Raw genomic sequence first — 8,995 nt, 5'->3', positions numbered from 1 at the left:
GTTAAGTATTTCGTAGACAGACAGCTGAAGTTTGAAGATGCCACTTAAAATAGTTCCGCATATATACGAAAAATGCGGGTTCTAAACTATCTGTTGACTGTCTTTCAAAATTCCTAACCCTTAGAATGTTAATCAACTTGAGATGTTTATCATTTCTGAACTCAATGATCTCGTGGCCAAAGTTCATGCCTCCAATATAATAATCAAAAACTCAATTGAGCGACGTACGCGACTAAATTAATGACATTTTACTACGCACTGAGAGTCAATAATACCGAAACCAGAATAATAGAGAAATTTTGAGATGTCTTTGGGTAATTACACTGCGGGTGAAAGAAGAGCATAGGTCTTTTTCTCTCCCGACATGTGGTCCACACAGATCCTTTTTTCCTGTATAACGCACAAAAGAGAGACACCAATTAACCACATCTGCCTCGATCATGTTAATCAGTTTGAACTATGCCACCATCATATTTATTCCAACCTTTCTAATAATTGTCATATGAATGGCATTCCTATCATACTCAAGTTGAGTGCACACGCATGGCTTTTGAATATTTAGGAACGAAAAAGAACGAATCTATCAAGGATCAAAAGCAACATCAGGGTGTGGTGTGTTCCATATATTACCGACACATGCACGCTATTGCTATTGTTTCCTAACAAAACAAAACGAAAAGAATTTTTCAAAAAAGAAAAAAAAAAGGACATCAGCGGCATCCTAGCAGAACATCAACAGATGCTATCGCTTTTTTTGTTTGGTTCTTTTTGTTTTGATAAAAATCCTTGTTGGGGGTTCGGTATCCCTTTGACTTGAATCCACTCTCACTATCTCTTTCTTTTTGTATTGCGCAAGAGATTGTGTTGTGAGTTTTATTGAAAATAGGGGTTCTTAGCAATAGGTTCCTATAAGGTGTTCATTTTAAGTACCTTACTTTCCTTATAGCAGGTATAGCAGAAAAGATCTGTTTTGGGTTGGGCAATTGCCTTTTTATTTTCCACGTGTTTGACAGACGTCCATTCTGCTAACAAACATAAAAACTCACAAAGCCTCTATTTGGTGTTTTGATGTCCAAATGCAATAATTAATTGCTTAATAGCTATGATGGTCAGCGTCAGCTGGTTTGATGAGAGAATATGACATACGGCATGCGTTCTCATCTTGACAGTAATAGTTGATGTTTCATGTTTTTACAATGATAAGCAACATGTTTACCTACATCAAAGATGACCATCAGTTGGTCTTCATCAGATGGATGCTTCAGAAAATTTTCTTAATATAGACAGTAATTCTCTATTGTTGTTGTTGTCTTGTGAGATCAAAATGGGAGTCCTTTCGATCAGTCCATAACATGAACTGTTGCAACAATTTAACATTACAAAAATTGGCAAGTTAGTGTGTACTTTTAGAACAAATATTGCTCAATGGTTAAAGTTAAAATGAATAAATACCTACTTAAAAAATTGAGCTTATTAAGAGATTGATGCTACGAAATAAAAATGATGAGGATGACTATGAATCAATTTTTTAATGCATTTGTTTTCCATTACAATAAAAGAAAAATATTTACTGTGAATAAAAAAATTTTCATAAGAAAAAAAAAATGTATTGCAACTAAAAAATATTTTTTCATTAAAAAAAAATATTTATTGCAACTAAAAATATTTTGGATTAAAAAATTATTGATTACATTGGTCAACAAAATTTTACTTTTTTTTTGCCACAAGAACCAAAATATATGTACTTTTCTAGTAGTTTTTGGGGTGCTGAATCCAAATCTGAAGTCGGAAAAATTTTACTGGCCTCCGTTTTTGATATATTTCCGTTATAAAATGTTAAAAATCGTCATTTTGGCTGTTTTCGAGGTTCTGTTTTTATGTGGGGTAATTCATTATAAACAAATTTGTAACTGCGATTATAAGGACAGTTATTTTTCTTTCAAAAACCGTTTAAATTTTCCCGATATCTCGTTTATTGCTCGAGATATCTTAAGTTGCAGTTAATAAGCCAAAGAGAAACTAAACTTAATCTAAAGTTTAAGTCACTGGTCACAGAATTTTTGCCACAAGAGCCAAAATATACTTTTCTGAAGGTTTTTGGGTTACTGAACTCGAATCCATAATCAAAAAAATTCAATTAGCCTCCGTTCTTGAAATATTACCGTTATAAAAAAAAACCTTTTTTTTGCATTTTATTACCGTTATAAAAAAAGCCTTTTTTTTTGCATTTTATAACGGTAATATTTCCAAGAACGTAGGCTAGTAGAATTTTTCGAAATTTGAGTTCAGCAACCCAAAAACCCTTTAGAAAAGTATATTTTGGTTGGCCTGTGTTGCTTCTGATTCAAAGACCGCAACTTAAATTTTAAATATCTCGGGCAGTAAAAGAGATATCGGAAATATTTAAACATTTTTCAAAGAATAAAACCAGTTCTTATAGGCACTGTTACAAATTAATTCATAATGAACTATTCCACATAAAAACATAGCCTCGAAAACACCCAAAATGACGTTTTTTGACATTTTCTAACGGTAATATTTCAAAAACGGAGGCCAATAACAATTTTTTGACTTCAGATTCGAGTTCAGCACATCAAAAAATACTAGAAAAGTATATTTTATATTATATTTATTTAATATTCGTCGAATTTCTTAAAATTTTGACCATCAGACCATACATCAGCTATGTCAACTATCAACATTCAACCTAATGTAGGTATGGTAAAATAGTCAAAATTGTAAGAAATTCGACGAATATTAAAAAAAAATATTTAATGTACACATTTTGCACTGAATTTTTTTTTACAATGCAAAAAATTTTTTATTTGCAATAATTTTTTTTTCAATGCAAAATATTTGTCAGTTGCAATAAATTTTTTTTTAATGCAATTTGTTTCACTTGCAATAAATATTTTTTTCTAATGCAATTCTTTTTATTTGCAATAAATATTTTTTTTCTGTTGCAATAATATTTTTTTTTTAACCAAAATATTTTTAGTTACAATAACTTTTTTTTAAATGCAAATATTTTTCAGTTGCAATGCATTTTTTTTTAATGCAATTTTTTTTCAGTTGCAATAAATATTTTTTTTTCTAATGCAATTATTTTTTATTTGCAATAAATATTTTTTTATTTAATTTTAAATGCATTTTTTTTTTTAATTGAAATTTTTACAACCCTGCTATAAACTAAAGAATCACCTTTCATCACAACAAGTGATTTAGTAATTTAGTTTTATTGTAATAGTAAATTTGTATTGAAATTAATGGTCATGACAAAAATAGTATTGTCTATCATAGAAAATCAGCGAAGGTAGTTTTATTGTAATAGTAAATTTGTATTGAAATTAATGGTCATGACAAAAATAGGGTCTATCTAACCCCGTTTAGGCGGGAGGGGAATTTTTTTTAAAAAACAACCTAATATTAAAAAAAATATTAAAAAACAACGGCAACACTAAGAGTTATGAAGGATATTTTTTTCAAAAACCACAATTAAAGGATTTATTTTAATTTTTAAATAGTGTTATTAAAATAAATAGTTTTTGAAATAATCGATCTCAAAGTTAAAATTAGCGAAACAAATTAAAAAAAAAAAAACACATTCAATACTATTTTTGTCATGACCATTAATTTCAATACAAATTCACTATTACAATAAAACTACCTTCGCTGATTTTCTATGCCTTCTTGTTTTTGAGAAAATTGAAAAATGAAACAAAAAAACAGATTAACAATTTTTTATTTTTTTTTTGCTGTTTTGATAACTTTGGTACTAACAATATCATAAACAAAAAAGATCTTATGTATTTATTACATATAGAGTTAGTTGAGAGCTTTATGCCTTAAAAAAAAAAAACATTTTACGCTCACCACAGAGATGCTGAGAACCCGCAAAGCAGGGCAGGTAAGGTACTTTTAAGTTAAAAAACTGTTGACATTGGCGCCTACCTGACGACTTTTCGTACCCTAAGTGGAGAAGAAAATTGCCAACTTTTTTGTTGATGGCCAAAGTTATCAAAATAGCAAAAAAAAAATAAGTGAACATCTGATAAAAAAGTATTTTTTTTAATTTTCTCAAAAACTAGAAGTCATGAAATATACGGTTTTCAGTGTTTGACAGAAAATCAGCCAAGGTAGTTTTATTGTACCTAATAGTAAATTTTGTATTGAAATTAATGGTCATGACAAAAATAGTATTGAATGTGTTTTTTTTTTTTGAAGTTATACTTCTTATGGGAGGGTGAGTATGAAAATTTACTTTTTGACAAGAATGTCAAAGGGATTATGACGCGATCACTCTTGGTAGCAGGGCTGTCGTTTCACCTTTAGAGTAGGCAGTACTTTAGTATTTAAAAATGCAGTACGCCGCAGTACGGCAAACATAAAACACACAACACGTTGCAAGTTACATGTTTCATGTGGCAAGTTGCATGTGGCAAGTTGTATGTGGCAAGTTGCATGTGGCAAGTTGCATGTGGCAAGTTGTATGTGGCAAGTTGCGTGTGGCAAGTTGCATGTGGCAAGCTGCATGTGGAAAGTTGCGTGTGGCAAGTTGCGTGTGGTAAGTTGCATGTGGCAAGTTGCGTGTGGAGAGTTGCCAGGGTTGCAAAAAGCTCACATTTCAGCTCAGCTCACAGCTCAGCTCAAATTTGAGCTAGCTCACTTTTGAGCTAGGTACCATAGCTCAGCTCATTTGAGCTGAGCTGAAAGTGGGCTGAGCTGAAAGTGAGCGCCCCCAACTTCCAACGTCAATATCTCGGAATTTTGAAGAAAATGAAAAAAAAATTTTTGATGCCAAAAGGTAGCGGGGACTCTAACCTACATTTGGGTACAACTCTCATCCCTGTAGGTCCACGCGTTCTCAAACCGGGAGAACTTAAAAGCAAAAAAAAAATAGGCACGCTTCTGAAAAATTAGGCATGATGTGGCGGTTTAACATGGAAGGCGATTTTTTAAAAATCTGATAATGTGCAAAGCGTAGGCCCATGACACAAGCTATCATTTGGCATCACTCCCAAAAATTGCTCTCAAGCGGTCTAGCTTCTAGGAGCGTTCAAAGATTAGGGGATTTTTCGAAAAAAAATGTTACCCCAACTTTCAAAGGCGATTTTCTCGGAATTATGAAAAAAATCGAAAAACCGGATTATACCACTATCGGGTAGCTGAGAATATAAGCTTTCATATGGCACCACTCCCCTGTCTCTAGATCAAAGCGTTCGAACGCCTATATCGCGAAATTTTGAAGAAAATGACAAAAAAAATTTTGATGCCAAAAGGTAGCGGGGACTCTAACCTACATTTGGGTACAACTCTCATCCCTGTAGGTCCACGCGTTCTCAAACCGGGAGAACTTAAAAGCAAAAAAAAAAATAGGCACGCTTCTGAAAAATTAGGCATGATGTGGCGGTTTAACATGGAAGGCGATTTTTTAAAAATCTGATAATGTGCAAAGCGTAGGCCCATGACACAAGCTCATTTGGCATCACTCCCAAAAATTGCTCTCAAACGGTTTAGCTTCCAGGAGCGTTCAAAGATTCGGGGATTTTTCGAAAAAAAAAAATTTACCGTTACTTTCAAACGCGATTTTCTCTGAATTTTGAAAAAAGTCGAAAAACCGGATTGTACCGGAATTTTTTTTATGATAAAAAAAGAAATATTTTACTACAAAAATAGAAATATATTTACTATTAAAAAAACCAAGAAAAAAGATCACGAAAAATTATCTGTTTTATTTATTAAAATATCAATGTGTTAAAATAATTCCATTAATAACTAGAACCAAACATCTTAAGCTATGGTGTTTTATAAAAGTTTAAAATATCTTCAAATTTCATTATACTTTCCAAATAAAAATCAATGTATCCTCTCACCCATCACAGCTCAGCTCAGCTCACTTTACCTTAGCTCACCCAACAGCTCAGCTCACCGACAGCTCAGCTCACCCAAAATTCAGCTCACTTTCAGCTCAGCTCAAATGAGCTGAGCTATGGTACATAGCTCAAAAGTGAGCTAGCTCAAAATTTGAGCTGAGCTGTGAGCTGAGCTCAGTTAACTTTTGAGCTTTGTAGCAACCCTGCAAGTTCCATATTGCTACTACTAGTGCTGAAGCACCCACAATTCTCATAAAATTACTATATCGCACATTTTATGCGCAATTCATTTACTTTCGTTAAGCATATACCGTACGTTCTGAACCGCACAACATGAGTAAATTTCACAGAATAATTTGAAAACTACATGGACGCAAGGAGGATGAAAGAATTAATTTATTGTTCACCTGATAAAAATGTAAAAAAAACTAAGTGATTAATTATTTCATAATAGAAATTAAAAATATCAAATGAAATTCATTTACATACCTATACTAAATGAGAAGTATAACTTCAGTCGCGTGTACATGTGTACACACACTCTTTTTTTTAATTTGTTTCGCTAATTTTAACTTTGAGATCGATTATTTCAAAAACTATTAATTTTAATAACACTATTTAAAAATGAAAATAAATCCTTTAATTGTGGTTTTTGAAAAAAATATCCTCCATAACTCTTAGTGTTGCCGTTGTTTTTTAATATTTTTTTTTAATATTAGGTTGTTTTTTAAAAAATTTCCCCTCCCGCCTAAACGGGGTTAGATAGACCCCCCCCCTCCCAAAGTAAAAAATACTTGTATTGAACCCTTCTACTAAATACAGTTATCAAATCTCAGCGCCATAGTTATCGTGCTCTCCCCTCACCCTGTTTTTTCTAATTTTTTTTATTGATTTTTCGTTCTAGTGAGGGAACGGTACGTCGGACAAAAAAACCTTATATGAGAAAAACATAGTTAATTAATAGTTCTTCAATTTTTATAACAACAATTTTTTGATAAAAGTTTAAAATAAAAAGTTATGGTGCATATAAAAAAAAAGTGAGCAAAGCATTTTACGAAATTCATTATAATTCCTAAATGGTGGGTTTTAGAGTAAAAAGTTATAATATATTTTGTGGGAAATAAAATTTACTACAAGTTTGTCCCATAACATTTTTCTCTAACACCAAAACTAGCCGAACTACAAGCGATAGTCGCAAAACTGTTCAAAACAAAATGGCGGCCAAAGTCGTCCAGACATTTGTTAGGAAAATGGGGGGTTTAGTTCCTGTACTAGTGTACTTTCATATTTAAGGTACGAATTGCAGTTGCGAATTATTTCTCAGACCTCCATACAACCAAATATAATTTGACTGGACTAATGTTAATTTGAAGGAATTTGGATTGCTTTCTTTTTTTGTATAATTTCCTTCATCCCTTAAACTGCATAATAATGCGAAGTTCAATAGTGCTTATTAGGATGATTTTGGATCAAAATTCAGTTTTGACATATGTTTGAAAAATAAAAAATTGTCGAGAAGGTGTTCCTATTTATTTTATTTTATTTTGCTTAAAAATAAAAAAAAAAATAAAAAAAAAATAACGTATGCCCCGCCGGGAATTGAACCTGGTACTCTTTACTCGCTGACCGAGTATTCTACCGTGAGACCATCTCCAACTGGAAAATGGAGTGGAAGATAATGCCTCCATTATTTTAGGAAAGCTATAATGTATTGAAGAATGTTTTATCATAGCAAAATAAATTTATACTACGCCAACGTTGTAAAGTGACCACTGGCCACTTTGTGAATTGATATATAGAAAAAAATACTTTTAAAAAACTTTAGTAGAAAAATAAAAAATTGCATTATCATTATTTCAAATTTTTTTTATTTCTCAATAATTTTGAATTTTTTACTATCCCTTAAACGATTATTTTTAAAAATATTATGTATATTCTAAAAATAAAAAAAAAAATCAAATTACAAATTCTACAATCTATTTTCGCAAATGAACATTTTTCTTTTCTCTTAAAAACCGTCAGCTAAATGAAAAATTTAAATTTTCCATTCTTTGTAAATAAATAATAAATAAACTACTCACCGACATATTTTTTTTTTTCAAAACCCACACCATGTAATATCTTCTTTTTATTTTATACACTCCAAATCGTTAAACGTTTTGTATGAAAAACAAATATAACAGAACAAAAACATTTTTTTATGTATTTTTCTTCGCACAAATAAAAAAAAACATCTTTAGCAGAACAAGGTTTCGATCCTCGGACCTCTGGGTTATGGGCCCAGCACGCTTCCACTGCGCCACTCTGCTTGAAGATACACGGTGACAGAAATTCAATAAGAGAAAGTAACACAAAAGTCGTATATAAAACGTTGATATTTCATAGCAAAGTAGGTAGGTAAAATAAATTGGTAATGAGTAATGTTTGATGATAAGAATAAATAGGTAAATAAGTTGTATTTTGTAAAAGATAAAGATGAGAAATTATTCAGTTATTCAGAAGCAAACCAGTTACGTTTTTATGAATTTTTTTTAAATTATTTATTCCATATTTTTAGAGAAATGAACTACTAAGTACGCAATAAATAAAAAAAAGTATTGCAAATTTTTTTTTAATTAATTGAAATTACGAAAAAATATATCTTTATGATTGGACCTGTTTTGAAGCTATTAAAAATAAGTATTCAATTTGTGAATTAAATATTTTGTTACAAATTTGACCTTCTACTAGCATTAACTATTTAGCTCAGTAGATATAGTATTAAGGGTAAAATGGTCAAAATTGTAGGTATGTAAGTCGACGAAGATTATTGAAAAAATATTTAATGCACAAATCTTTTGCAAAATTAAATTTTATTTAAAAAAAAATTCTACTTTCAATATCATTTTTTTAATGCAAACAATTCTTTAAACAATTTTTTTTAACATTTAATGCAAAAAACGCTTGAATTTAAATAATGTTTTTACTTGCTCTATAGGGCAAGTATTGGTTTCGTGTCGAAAAAAAAATTTGAGGTTTTAATCAAAACCAACATTACGATGATGGAGAATTCCAAAAAAGTGGGTCTCGCAAATCCGTCCGTGCGTCTGTGCGTCTGTGCGTCTGTGCGTCTGTGCGTCCAT

At 31.0% G+C, this 8,995-nt stretch overlaps 1 non-coding gene across 1 annotated transcript; it reads right to left on the bottom strand.

Moving 5' to 3' along the window:
- Positions 1–8,110: 8,110 nt before the first annotated feature.
- Positions 8,111–8,182, bottom strand: Trnam-cau (transfer RNA methionine (anticodon CAU)). Its single transcript has one exon. It is a non-coding gene; the product is annotated as a tRNA-Met (tRNA).
- Between the last annotated feature and the right edge of the window lie 813 nt (positions 8,183–8,995).

This window comes from Episyrphus balteatus, chromosome 1 (genome assembly GCF_945859705.1).
Source record: "Episyrphus balteatus chromosome 1, idEpiBalt1.1, whole genome shotgun sequence".
Taxonomy (NCBI): Eukaryota; Metazoa; Arthropoda; class Insecta; order Diptera; family Syrphidae; genus Episyrphus; species Episyrphus balteatus.
The sequence above is the reverse complement of the archived record's forward strand: the minus strand, read 5'-3'. Positions and strand labels throughout refer to the sequence as shown.